The 15,000-nt window shown below is 28.7% G+C and overlaps 1 protein-coding gene across 4 annotated transcripts in view; it reads left to right on the forward strand.

Annotated features, from left to right (window-relative positions):
* LOC145268443 (LIM/homeobox protein Lhx1-like) overlaps window positions 1-15,000 on the forward strand; it is a 412,426-nt gene that overhangs the window by 939 nt on the left and 396,487 nt on the right. The gene's annotated exons all lie outside the window — the stretch shown is intronic.

The raw sequence follows: 15,000 nt of genomic DNA on the forward strand, positions 1-15,000 counted from the left end.
GATTAAAGTCAGTTTATTCTTAAAAAAAAAAAAAGAACGGTTCAATTTTTTGCAAAGTTACAAATCGCCAATTAAACAATCAAAATATGAATGGTAAAGCGAGCAATATAAGTGAACAATCGTCATCTTAGAAATTCTGAAACGAAATATACAAACATCATTTTACGGTTCGATAGAAGCGTCTCGCGTTTTATCCAATAACATTCAGTCGATAAATAAGATCGACCTTATTTATGTGGAAGTATACAGATAACAAACAAATAACGTTTTAATCGTGTGCACATTTCCACATGTACATGGGTTCGTCTGTTTGATTTTGTACGTATCGTTAAGTTTGTTTGGTCGTAGTAATCCGGGTCCATGAAAGACTGAACGAGTATTTTTACTATAGACAACAAACCGAAGAATGACAAAAAAATACATATATATATATAAAAATCAATGCTATCAAAGGCAAGAGAAGTTATTTTTCTACTATCAACTATGTTTTTCGTGCTTTAAAGAGTTTACTCCGAAAAAGAATAGTGTCGGGTGTTTAGTGAGAAAATGAGAAATGGCCCACACGTGTGGATCACATCTTTGGGGTCTCGGTAATCGCTCGAGAATTTGACAAAATACCGGTAGAAACACATCCAATAAATGGCACGGTAGCATTTATAATAAACGCTTTAAAATAAGTTAAAACACTAAACCTATCCAGGTAGGTAGAAGAGTAGCGTATTATGCTTTTGATGTATTTTTTTGTATATATTTTACCACTTTTTTCTTTGTCTATAATAAAATGTCCTTAATTCTTTCAAATGTAATATTTATGATTGTACATTACCTGCAGTTCATACCGTTTAATATAATCTGGTTTCAGTAATATACATTGACGGAAACAACTGTTAGCTAATAAAGACGTGTGTTTACTTTATTTATGTGTTTGATTTTTACATCGGAAACCATTTTTCAAATGTCTTTAATGTTGCTTAAAGACGCTACTGCTTCTCTTTCCGGAACATGCTAGAATAATAAGTTTAAATTATATTCTTAATAAGTAGCGGCTGTGTTAACAATTCAGTACTTTATGGCGTTAATGCACTTACTGATCCGCGCTATTTTTTAAATCGTATTTCTAAGTTTAATTAAAGTTTTTTTTTTTATTATTATTATTCAATTGTTAGGTTAAAGTACAGAATAGGTACAAAACCCCCTACCCTCTCATGTTAAGAATGGCTTTTCAAATAATAACGTTATTATTTCAGCACTGATCAATAAGTGCATGAGTACCAACATTCTTTAATGTATTTTTTTTTTAAATTAAATTAGACATTCGATTAAGCAACGAAATTAAGATAAACCCTGATTTTTTTTTAATATACAATTACTTCTTACTCGAATAATAATAATAATAATATCTTATCATAAAGTATCATAAAAATACTTAATTTTAAATGAAAATATGACAAACTAAAAATTTGGGATAGATTTTAATAACCTATTTGTTTTAATGACGTAGGAACAACAATCTAAATGCTGGTTTAGCAACGTTGATTCTATATAATTACAAGACATGAATAAATAAATTATAGTTAAGTTAGTGTGAAATTTAAAAACACTGGTTCGAAAAATCTAATTAAATTTCCAAAATAAATTGACGTATATAATTATTTATAAGAATTATAAAAATGCCTCCTCCTTCTACAAATGTTTAAAAGTATGTTTTCTTTGGGGGAGGGGGTACTTGAACTGGATTCCTTTAAATTCCGATACTTGTTTTTTATATACTATAAAATCATCGCGCATCAAGGCTGGGATGCTACTCAAGGATAAGGGTTAATGGGTGTCAGAGGAGCCAACACCATGATTGATAACAGTGGAAATTAGATTAGTTAATTTTTTATAGAAGATAGCTAACCAAGAAATTGTTTGCGTTGAACTTGACAAAAAACTATGTTATAGTAAGCTGGAAAGGAGCTCTGCGATATTGTGTTCCACCGCAACTTCTGAGAAAAGAATCTCTACTCATGGAAGTTTCGCTTGGTTTTAGGCATCGATTTCCAGTAAAGGAAAATTTCTGATGAGTTTGTTTGTCGTGGATGCCTTACAGGCGATTGGGGTGGGGATGAGATTCTAGTTCTAGAATACAGCTCGGTGAGGGCACCTGCCATCTGTTCCCACCTATTATTCTCTGATCTCGAACTGGATTATTATTATACTAAGGTTATTCAAGCCAACACGACTTTTCGGTACTTTGCGACAGGAAATAGTTACCTATCAGTATATAATTCAATCATCTGTTGCAGTCATAACAGCTGATAATGTTTAATATTGACTGCACCAACCAACATTCCTTACAAAATTTAGCTATCACATAACAAACCAGTTTTATTTTACTGTTTGGTATATATTCCACTAGGCGTACTCGTAACCTGTTGAGTGACAATCGATATCAGAACTAATTTTACTTATATTTCATCGAGGCATTCATAAACTGCGACACATCTGTCAAGACATTCTTCTTGCGTAATTAAAATAATAATTCACTTCACTTTGTTATTATCGTTATGCATAACATTAAAGTAAAGCGACTTATCATTTTTTTTTCATTTAATTTACATACGTGTTTGTGGTTTGTACAGACACACTTATGTGATTTAACTGAACAATAGAACTATTTCTCTGAATGCTTGTATATATAAATAAAAAGTAACTTGGAGAGCGGACGACAGAAATACAGAGTTAAATAAGAGAGTGTTCGTTTATTCAGTTAATTACAAATTATGAGAAGGACAATTGAAATAAAGATGGTGCTTATGCACTTGTATCGCGGCGCTTTTTTCTTAAATAGTATTTTCAAATAAAATTCAAGTTTTATGGTATTTTTTTAAAAATATATATTAGGTGAAAGTACAGAATAATTACAAAACATGCTATCCTTCCCATGTTAAGAATGGCTTTCTAAATGTTTTATTTCAGCACGGTAACAAGTGCGTAAGCATCATAAATCTATCTAGAATAACTCGATCAAAGAACTAAAGTGTATTCTAGCGTATGCTAATACCTTGTGCTATTAAATTATATAGTTTGAGAAATAAATATTGATCAAGTCATCTTTAGAGCAGTAGTTGATTTCTTTTCCACTTGGCTTTATGGCATGCCAGTGGCGATGCATTGTAATTTCTAATCTTGTCGCTTCCGTTTTACTGTTTTCACTAAAGATGTTCCAAACGTTCACATGTTTTCTTCTGCATGTGATTTTACATTGAAAGAACAGGAGGCAACCAATGCTACGAATAGTTTCGATAAGTTCAGAAGTTTTACAATAATGATTTATTCGGATATACATCATTCACTTTTTCGGTCATCAATATTTTATCACTTTTTCTTAATAAATACCATAAAAAGTAAACCCATAGTATTGCCCTTAAGCCCTCTGGGACACGGGTTTAATGCTAATCTTTCAATTACCACTCCTGTATAATTAAGATTCGAATTGTCATTATAGAATATATGCAAGTAAAACTTTGTATTATTATTATTATTATAACTGTCTAGGCGTATACATATATATGTCATAATACACTAAGCGAGTCCATGTTTGTATATATATTATTACCAAACATCCCGTCTTTTAGATTCGATGTCTCCATTGTTAAAGATTTAATTTATTTAACAGAATTACTTACTGCAAATTATTTTACAGTAAAAAGGGCGAGAGTAGTTCCTTTTGAAGCGATTGCAACTGTGCAGGTATATATATATATATATATATATATATATATATATATATATATATATATATATTGCATTAGGTGTGTGTTTATGTAAAGATAAACTCTTAACCTGCTGGTCACATAACATTGAAATTAACAGGAAATAAAAACCATACATCAAGAATGGTTCATAACGAGTCAAATATTTGCTTGAATGGACGAATACAGAAAGATGTTGGTAAGTTGAAATTTCAAATGTTCATTCCAACTTGCCGATATATTATTAATACTTTTGCGCATGCGCCAATTTTTTAATAGCTTGAAGTGGTTTAATTTGAAATCTCATCTCTGTCGATAGGTAAAACAGTAAAGAACTCGACTATAGCACTAAATGTTTTGGTTTCGATTCTAGCTGATGGCATCTAATTCCTTTTATTCATCTTTTGCAATCAGTACTGTATTAGGTACAATATACTAATCGACAGAGAATTATTTCTCTGATAACAGATACAAAATCTGCATAGATTAGAATAAATCCTATTCATTTCATTTATTTAAAACTTATTTCACTCACAACGGCAATTATTTAAAGAGTAAAGAAAATACGCTTTTTTTAAAAATATTATTTAATCTAACAGAAATATTAGTAAAATAGACAAAACCCACATTATAATGACCGCCGTATCAGAAATTGCAAACAAGTGTTAATTACAAAACAATATCCCATTAGTTTAGGTCGCTTAACTTTTCACAAAATATTCTATAGTGGAACGTTAAAATAGTTATCTTAACTATTAAACACAACGTAAACTGTGTGTTTGAAGGTGTTTCTGCGAAGTTAACTAATTCGAATTTTACACACTCTGGTTTGAAACCCGTGCTCTTAACCCTTAAACGCCCAAACATTGAATGGGTTACTATTACCTATATATTATTACGATAGCGCGTGTTATTTAAGGTGTCGTGTTTACGTGTTTTTTTTTCTTCTTCTTCCGACTGACTGTCGTTAAATTGGTATGACTTTCCATTTCGTGGAATATATAATATTACCAAAAATTAAGTTTTGGTTTCGGGTTTGATTATAGCTGATGGCACTCTAGTTATCTATTTTTTCATAAATAATTTTACAAAGAATTTTTCGTAAATTTTTGTTTCGGTGTTGATTATAGCTAAAGGCACTCACGTTATATATATATATATATATATATATATATATATATATATATATATATATATAAATGGAAATGTATAAAAATGAATACGAAAAGTATAAAAGCTTACAACTTTTCTTGACTCATTTTCAATTGGTGACGAGCAGAAATAGAAAACAATATTATGAAAAAATTAAAAACTTCTTTTTTTTTTTTTTTACAAGTACATCATGTTCGACCGATCTTTCACTCTTCATCGGTGTATATGTGTGTGTGTGTGGGTGTGTGTATTCTTTCTTCATAAGTTTTGGTTTCGATCTAACCAGATGCAACCAAGTCTTATATATATATATATATATATATATATATATATATATATATATATATATATATATATATATATATGAACAAATGGTTAATAAAACATGTTAAAAAACATCTTGAAAAAGAGTTAAAAACATTTAATTTTAAAAAAGGAAGCACAAGATAAGTGGATAGTCCTTAATCCGCGGAGTTTCGAAGTTTTATTAATCATTTGTTCATATTATAAGCTCTATTTCCTTTTCGGTTTTATTGAGCTTTTACATCTGGTTGAGATTACTTTACTTGTAAATATTAACTCTTTAATATAATATATTTTAAGTTTACCATTTTGATTACCTTGGTAAACTTATTGTAATATATATATATATATATATATATATATATATATATATATATATATATATATATATATAATTATTTTTTTACTATATATATTTGAAATTACAACTTTATAATTTATAAGAATCAATGGAATATTGACTCTCTAATAATATATAAGAAAGCTGCATTAATGAACATATATGTAAGCGTACTTTACGCCAGGACTGCGATTTCTGATGTAAAGCACGGTGATTTCTATTTTACGGTGGTGTATTAGTTTTAAAAGAAATATGATTAATAGGAAATTATGGTGATAAATGAAGACAACGTTCAGCTAGATTACAATTAATATATGCTTATCCGAACGTATTCAGAAAGTACGTTATCGTTAAAACGGTTTTATAATCATGAATAAATTTGTATTATTCGTACTTTAATATATTTATTCCGTCTAAAAAGAAATCAGTCAGTTTTTATTTTTTATTTTATTTATTTATTCATTTATTTAATTATTTATTTATTTATTTTTGTTAACCGTTCCACATATTTCTAGTTCCGGATTGATCATGTATAAATATTGAAACATTCTGTAAATTCCATACTGATTATTTATAAACGTGTCACCTTTCAAATGTTCCGTTTCAAACACGTGTTAATAATTACGTACCGGAATGTTATCAAATTCTTACATACATGCTGCACATGGTTACAACAGCTACATAGATTCATAACAAGAATACCCGTCCCAGCACCGGTAAAACCATTTCCTACAGCGGATTAGTCTTGCATATTTTTTTTTATGTCGCCTTACATTATTAAGAATCCAAATATATTTACATTATTAAGAATCCAAATATATTTACATTATAATTTATGCCTAAAATCATCGTTTCAGTTTTTATTAAAATAAATTACATTTTTTTTCCATTCTAGAAAAACTCTAACAATGTATCACTTTCAGATTGTTATTCAGAAAAGTTGGTTGGTTGGTTTTGTTTTACGGCATATCAACACATTTCATGTTATTTAATGCCGAATCCAGTGATTTTTGAAGAAAGTTGTTTTAATAGAATATATATTTTTCAAGTCAGTTTCTATTTAACCCATAGTTGGGGCCTACTACTCTGGGTCAGAGTGGACCTGGGAGCAATTGCAATTAAATTTGGCTCCAGACTTCACAAACCCCGTAAGCATGGGCCTCACCATCGGATATAGTTTAATGGCATATCCAGGACCTTATTCCGAGAAGTCTTCTAAATTATTGTCTAATAGCCACATTGCATACCCTGTACAAACCCCTTCAAATTATATGGGAGAATATCTACTTATTGGTGTCAAATATTTACTGTTAAAATTCGAGAAAATATTGGAAGTATCTGAAAGGGAGTGCAATTCTTGTCTGTTTTGTATATATATAAATTGTATCATATATCTGCCTTTTTATTGGTTCACAACGTTTCGGCCAACTTCCTCTGGCCTTCGTCAGGTGGTAAAACAAAACAAAACAAAAAAAAACAAAACAAAAAAAAAACAACTAATAAAGATGAGACTAATAGTCCGAAATAAAAATAAATTAATATATATATAATGCTCATCTCAAAAAATGAATTCCAATTAAGGAATAATATATATATATATGCCATCGTATGAGTTTGCTTAGGATATGTATCGCTAATAGATGAAAGTAGATTCATAGTATTGTAAGTTTATTTTTAATTTCTAATACACCGATTATCCTGAACCTTTTAATTGTGTTCAAACTGATAGCTGAACGAAACCGTATGCTTCACCTATGATTATTTGGAGTGGGATACTCGTATTGATGACGGGTGTCTATTTCTTTCATTGGGCAGCAGACTCAGACGAAACGATATCTAAAGCCTCTCCAACTGAATACATAATCAATAGGTAAATTAATAATGAATGTTGGCACATTTAAAAAGATGTATGTATTTATATGTATGGATATACGTAAATTTAATTAGTGTATTTAGATATGTGTACATGTAGTTATGTGTGTGTGTATGTCTCTATAATGTATGTGTATACGTAGACATTAATTTGTTATATATGTAGCATAAATGTATTTGGCAATTATACCTGTGTGTGCTTGTGGATAGACCATTACATATTATGTGTATACTTTTATATATTATTATGAATTATAAAAATGCGCTCAGCTGTTTACACTTTCTGCTAGTTCATGTTTTTCAACTAATATCAGAAGTCCTGGCTAATATATTAATTTACAACAATTTATATATATATAAACTTTTAGTTATTTACTTTCATGTATTAGAATATTACGTAAGTAATTGAGTCATATTAAAAAACTAAATAACTAAATATTATATATGTAGTTAGATTGAGGTGGTTGCTATGGGAACATGATCTACATTGAATAAACATTTTTCAACATAGATTCGCAAAATAAGTAATGTACCAAACACCCACAAACCTATGTGTTCATACATGTGTATAATGTATTACATATTTGCTTAATCATTATACACCAATGAGAATTCATTCTATATGTATACTTACAAATGAATAGCACAAAATAAACAGGAATTACTTCAGTCCAATTAAGATACACCTTAATTAGTCCATAGAGTATAAGCCAACAAGGAAATATATATAATCACAGATAATGCGTCTGTACAATAAAACTGATTGTTTTCCAATTTTGAGGGGGGGGGGTTCAGAGGTTTTTGTTGTGCAGTGTCATATATTACTCCATTGCTTCACCGACAGCGATTTTATAGAATTTAAAACACTTTTTCTTATTATTTAGAATTTTATAACCATTTTTTTTCAAGCCGTGTGTAATCATCAGCGACGCATTATAATGTGATTTTTCCCCTTTCTCCCTTCATACTCATTTGTACACTCAAATCTAGCATCATTTACCTTTAAGTAAATTATATATTTTGTATATAAAATGTAACTAAAATTATAATTAATGTAATACACACACACACACACACACACACACCAATTGTTTGAAGTTATTCCTGCTATGTGCAAAATTGTAAAGATAAATGAGGCTTTCTCTCAAAATTCTAACGAACACTTGGATTCTCCTTATTTATGTTTTTATTAAAGATTGTATTGATATCTGTATTATACAAAAAAAAAAAACCCACAAAACTATAATGATATGTAAATGGTGTAACAGGTCCAACGTTGCTTTACAATCATTTCTTAGTGAGAGTTTAAAGTTGGTTTGCAATTCAACTTAATACAAACGATGATAATTAAATATTTAACACTACTGTGAGGGCATGGATGGCGGAATAAGAAGAATCCCTTCAGTGAATGAAATCAACAATTCAATTCAAAATTCCTTATAGATTTGCGCGTTTGGGTACTAGGCTATGATGTTCGAAACGATTCATCCGAAGAACATTGAATATTACACTGGACAAAATGTGTAGAATATAAATAAGCAAGACGGGATTAATTATCCGAATAAAATTTGTTAAATAAAAATGTTATTATACATTATCTTTAATCATCCAAATTATGACATTGAACTATCTATCTCTCTCTCTCTCTCTCTCTCTCTCTCTCTCTCTATCTATCTATCTATCTATCTATCTATCTATATATATATATATATATATATATATATATATATATATATATATAGATTACATTTCACCATTTCCTTATAAAGGTTATTTTTATGAAACTAGGTGTATGTTAAATATAAGTTTACGGCGTATACAAAAAAAAAAAAAAAAAATGACAAAAATATGTATTCCAAATTGCAGAATACTGTTCATCTTACCCTTTATTTCTTTCAGCATGATAAAATGCCCAATACTTCTCGGTACCTGTTTCGCAGTGTAAAAACTATCATATAATTATTATGTCAATTTTTGAATGTTTTTTCTCTGACCCCTCAGAAGAATAAGAACTCATTAACTTTAAAATAAAATAAAATGAATATGTGCATGATTACAGGAAACACAATTTCAATTACTCTTCAGCTATTTCGGTTGTATGTAATCATGTCTATATTATTTTTATTTTCTGTTAAAGTTAATGAGTTCTTTATTCTTCAGATGGTATCAGGGCGGGAAATAGTAAAGAAATTATTATAATTACGATTGTATCTACGCTAAGAAACAGGTGCCGTCAAGAATTGAACACGTTACCATGCTGAAAGAAATAAACTGAAAGGTGAACAACATCATGGAATTTTGATCATGGAGTTTATATCATTTATTTGATAGTAATGAAGTGTGTGTAACTGCCGTAGTTTTCATGACGTATGTCATTTCAAATACATGTGCGTTCCCGAATATATGGATTTCATTAAAAACGAAAAAAAAAAGTGTAAACGTACATTTAGATGTGATAGAGGTAAACGATTATAAATTTCACTTCACAACATCTAGTTGTATAAAGGCAAGTTATCCGTAAATAATATAGCTAATGGAATAACGACATACTACTAGTTCTTGAAATTTGAAGATTTTCCACATGTTCCTAGAGCTATATAATTGTAAATATATAAGAAAACTCTGGATTTGCACGGGAATAAAAGTTATTCGTAGATTTCTTTCGTTTATCGCAGATAGACAAATTAAAAAAACTTCCGAACAGATACTGCTCACATTAATTTGATATGGGATGCAAACATTACCAGCGTTATTCAATTTATTTAATACAATAATAAAAAAAAAATGGAAGTCTAAGCTCCTTATTGTCAAAGTGCATAAAAATTATTTATTGCATTAATTTTTCATCAAGTTTTAAAACCTTAAAATAACAAAAAAATAAAGTATTGTTTCATACACACTTAATAAAAGAACCTGAGAAGACCGGTGATATCATCGACCGTAACAAGATGAGATGAGAACCCCGATCAATACCCATAATACGAACAACCATTTCTTATTTAAAAAGTTCAGAGCTGTAAGCTTATTATTTTTCCTTCAGAATAAAAATGTAAAATTCCTTTCCATATTCTTTCCTTTGAAATAGAAAACTTAACGGACGTTCCGTTTATAAACAAGGAATTAAAATATTATGCCATATCGTAGACAAAATATCTTATATAATCAGAAGATATAATATACAAGTTTTTCAAAATATATATGGCAATTAAGCGATACAGATTTATTCCACGTTTCATTTTCGTGAGAATTCGTCAGTCTTATACTTTGATAGATTACTACCTAGCTCTACGTATGTATTAAGCACTGATAAAGTAAATACTGAAAATTTACACATAATTTCATATACGTAGACATAATTTTATGTGATTAAATCAAGTATATATATATATATATATATATATATATATATATATATATATATATATAACGTTAATGCCTGCATTCTATTTACTTGCTTACAATGTGTATATTCTTGTATTGTTATACAATTTTTTTTTAATGTTTGCAATATACGAGAAATAAAATATATAAAACATTGTTAATTTGAATTAAATAAATATAAATACTTATTTATCAAAGTATTGTTTTAAATATATCATATTTCTTAATTTACGAAAATATTTTAGTAGGTAATATTCTTTGCCGAATTCTTTTAAACTTGTGTATACATATTGAAATATTAGTACATTCTCTAAACAAATCTACGTCATTCTGCAAAATAGTTTGATGAGATTCAGATAACGACCGATTTTATCAGTATCGAATTTGAATTTGTCTGGATTATTAAATTGTTCTTGTTTAAATATTAATCTCTTTTTAATTGAATATCCTGACGATGAACTTGAGATGAAGCGAAACTGGTTAATCTTCTAGTAATGTTTTATCGCAAGAAAACAACATGCTCGTAGACAAATCAAAACGTTTCATACACAGAATGAAAACGACTAATAAGTAAAACATGTCGAGTTGATTGATCAAACTTACTGTGTATAACAATAATACAAACACGTTTACGAAGTGTTATAATGAACCCCTTTAATAATTTCTTATTGTTATAAGGTGTCTTAGGCAGAATCTCGCTGCCTTTAAATATAAAAAAAGTCTACGATCTTGGTTCGCCTCTGTTCCGATTCCGAAAGGGTTATTTTTCATGATGTATGTGTATGTATGTATGTATGTATGTATGTATGCATGTGTGTATGTATGTATGTGTATGTATGTATGTGTTAGCATCTAATAGTTCTAAAGTTTGCATAAACTGTCTTCTCCATGAAGTATTGAGAACTTTTGAATTTAATGTAAACCATGTAATAACTACACAAAACATCGTTACAGTCTCAATTCCATATATTTATACAGCTATCAATTTCCTGCTGCATGGTCCTTTTTGTATACTCATTTACCATTTTAAAATAGAATATCTATGAAGACCTACACACAATTTACAATAAGATACAGACATACGCATATATGCATAAATAAATAAATGTGTGTGTATGATATATATATATATATATATGTACGTGCGCAGTGTATACACACTTTAATATCACTATATTGAAAATGTACAAATTATCAGTCTTTTATCTAAGGTAAAATACTGCATTTTATCAAAAACAGTTCTACTTTGACGGATCATTAGGCTTGCTTTATACATTTTTAATATATATTAGATACAAAACGTTTTGCATTTTAAGTAAACTGAAAAGATCGCCTGGGAAACTGGATACTAATTCGGTAATAAAGTGTTTGAAGAATTTTATGATCTTTTAAATGATTCTTAGAAAATATTTAAATTAAAAACGAGGGCATATAATTTAGGACAAAGCAACCATATAATGAACTATTTTTATTTATGAATAGGCACTTGATAAAGTAAACGGTACATTCATAAAAAATAAAGAAGCTATTTAAACTTTTTCTGGAACATGGGCAAAGAAAATTTTACTCGTATATATACGTTTGCATTATAAGAATGAACGGTGACCTTTAGAAACAAGGATATATATATATATATATATATATATTTCTTATTTTTAGTTTTGTGAAATTGTTAATGTGTACGTGTGAATGTGTGTGCGTTATCAAGTATGTTTGATTGCAAGATCAATCCTGATGGAATTCGTCATATAAGACAACACAATTTTGAGATATAAGTACGTATTAAAGGCATACTTTGAATAGCGCCCAAAGCGCATTAAGGACAGATCAAACTTTCAAACTCAGTATGTTATAATAGATTATAAATTTATTTCGGCATTCCCAATCAGGACTGCAATCCATGATTGAGCAAGTTGATTGCAATCTATTATTCGTTGTGTGTTGAGCTTGTAAGGATATGCCTTGTAATATTTGCAAGCAGAATAACACCATTTTAAAAGAAGCACCCGGGTTTCTCTGATAATTGTTTTTCTACACTTTTAATCCGATATTTGTATGAAAGTGTCTATTTCATTGATGTTATTAAATCGAGCTGTTAAACGGTAAACTTTAGACGTACTTTTCTAATTGTTTTATTCATATACCTAGACACACACACATACACATATGTATGTGTGTGTATGATGTGTACATATATGAGAGAGATAGATGCACACACACACACACATATATATATATATATATATATATATATATATATATATGCAAAGACTGTGATATTGATGCAATTATGTAAACGTATTTCCAAAATCTAATTTGTGTACGTATAGTTCCGAATCTTGTTAATAATAATCTGGTTTCCATAACAAAAATCGCAAAATAAAAAAATAAAAAATAAAAAACTATCAGTTCTTTACAGGTCCATGTAACAATGAAATTACAAAATGACTGCAAGCACTTACAACAACATCAATAATCGACTGTAATAAATGGGCTCTCTTCGACTTAAACTCATTAAATAATTAATTAAAATATAAAATATTTCCTCGTGGCTATTATATCATAGTTATAAAATTAAGGTATGCTATTATGTAGCGTTTTAAGATTAAACTACATTTGAAATATATATATATATATATATATATATATATATATATTATTAGTGTGATAATTTTATGAAGTATACTATCGAGAACTACTAGGCCGAACTCATAAGTTTTATTTAGAAACGATCTTTTAATTCCGAAAATAATAGCACATTTAACTGTAGATACTAGAATTTGTAATTATTTGTAAATAGTTAAATCCATGGGAAATTAATTTACATGCATATAAACTTGTGAACATTAAATTTTCTTTGGCTGTAAACTTGTGGCAAATCAAAATTTGCTTAAACAAATGCATGGATGTTTACGAAAATATTGACCGTTTTCAAAGTTATTTTAAACCGAATCATTTGATTAGGATTTTAAACATTAACTTAAAATTATTCATAGATTTATATCTAATTTGATTCAGCCTTATAATAAATAAACTTAAATGTTTAATCTCTATTAAAATGAAAATAAGTGTGAAGAAAGTTACAGTATTTTTTTCAAAACAGATATCATACGGAAAAAAAAATCAAAGTTGAAAAATTCGGCAAGGCTTATTAAATCAAGTTAATTTTCATAATAAAAAAAATATTTCAGCTGAGAAATAAAGCTTCGATTTTAATTTGACCTGTTTAATAGCTTCAGTGATGTTTACTATGACCTACTACGTGCGCACACATACACACACATACACATACACACGCATACACATACATACACACACACCTACACATACACACACATACACATATCTGTGACGACTTGCGCTTTAAAAGTGGATAATTTTTACTCCCAACATTTAAGTGTTTATTTAATTAAGTAGTGTTTATATGGCGTCTAGGTTGACAGTTATTTTCCAGTAGCTAAACAATATTGCGTAACAATTGCATATATCATTTTAGCATTGAAATTCTTTGTAGGAGAAATACTCTTATCCTGATCTAGGACCTTTGGTTTAATGGCGATAGATTTTTTTTTTCTAGAAAAGTGGTCAGATTTTCACTTTTTTTTATATTTTTCCGAGTAATATTCGTTCAGTAGTAATTTCCAAAATAGAATAAAAACGAAAAAAAAAAGTATTTTGTTAAAAAATTAATTAGTATTAGTTGACATTAGTAAATCTACCACGTGCGCGTATGCACGCACGCACACACACACACACACACACACACACACACACACACACACACACACACACACATATTAATTTAATAGATATTCTGAATTTGTTCCAGAAACATTTATGCGTATTTCTGCTAGTTTTCAGAAAGTATTTTGTTTGCATTTTGTATTTTGATGCGAAATAATTGAAAAGGCTTTTTCAGTGCATTATTTTTTCCACAAACACTAGTTTTATTATATATATATATATATATATATATATATATATATATAAAATAAATGTTCAACATATCATTTTATATAATAGACCGTGTTTTAAAAACCATAAACTTTTAGCTTTTCATGAGTTTTCTTATGCCGACGTCCTAGTGAAGGGAAAACACAATTATTCATAGTTCACTGGATACCTTTGTTTACCATCGATTAAATAATTATCACGATTAGCTTTAGGGAACTAGGTCTTAGACAATTTCCGTATGCTGAAATATCTTAAATTTCA

The sequence above is a fragment of the Euprymna scolopes genome, chromosome 1 (genome assembly GCF_053919585.1).
Source record: "Euprymna scolopes isolate OS-2025 chromosome 1, ASM5391958v1, whole genome shotgun sequence".
NCBI classification, from domain to species: domain Eukaryota; kingdom Metazoa; phylum Mollusca; class Cephalopoda; order Sepiida; family Sepiolidae; genus Euprymna; species Euprymna scolopes.